The following is a 524-nucleotide window of genomic DNA, read 5'->3' as shown; positions in this document are numbered from 1 at the left end:
ATAAAATAATCGTGCTACAGTATTGTTTACGGATATTTATCAAACAACTGTGAAACACTACGATACGTCCTAACTACACAACACTGCTATAATTTACATAAATTATGACGCAACTCTCAAAGTCATTCAACTACGACTTCCTCATGAATGGATGGACCATCAAGGGTCGGGGAGCGGGGAGGAGGGGGCACGTGGCTACCATATTGTAATTTGGCCAGCCCGAGCATCGCTCCAGTGGCGCAATTGGTTAGCGCACGGTACTTATAAGACAGTGTTCGTGAGCAATGCCGGGGTTGTGAGTTCGAGCCTCACCTGGAGCAGTATTTTTTACTATATATTTTTCCTTTCATGGTAAACAATGTAATTCCGTCAGTACGCTTCGTTACGGCAAATGAAACAGTTCGTTCCAAAAATATGTACATATTTATTTTATGAAACGCAGCAGGTAGGTATACTCGTAGATTTACAGAATGTCACTTCAATAATACACTTCTTTACATGCCAAGTAACCAATTAATTAATAT

General features: G+C 40.3%; 1 non-coding gene across 1 annotated transcript; it reads left to right on the top strand.

Annotated features, from left to right (window-relative positions):
- The first annotated feature begins 228 nt into the window (after window positions 1-228).
- Window positions 229-320, top strand: Trnai-uau. The gene is given in 2 exon segments: window positions 229-266; window positions 285-320. It is a non-coding gene; the product is annotated as a tRNA-Ile (tRNA).
- Window positions 321-524: the final 204 nt, after the last annotated feature.

The sequence above is a fragment of the Helicoverpa zea genome, chromosome 3 (genome assembly GCF_022581195.2).
Source record: "Helicoverpa zea isolate HzStark_Cry1AcR chromosome 3, ilHelZeax1.1, whole genome shotgun sequence".
Taxonomy (NCBI): domain Eukaryota; kingdom Metazoa; phylum Arthropoda; class Insecta; order Lepidoptera; family Noctuidae; genus Helicoverpa; species Helicoverpa zea.
Note: the sequence above shows the minus strand (reverse complement) of the source record. Positions and strands in the feature narration are given on the sequence as shown.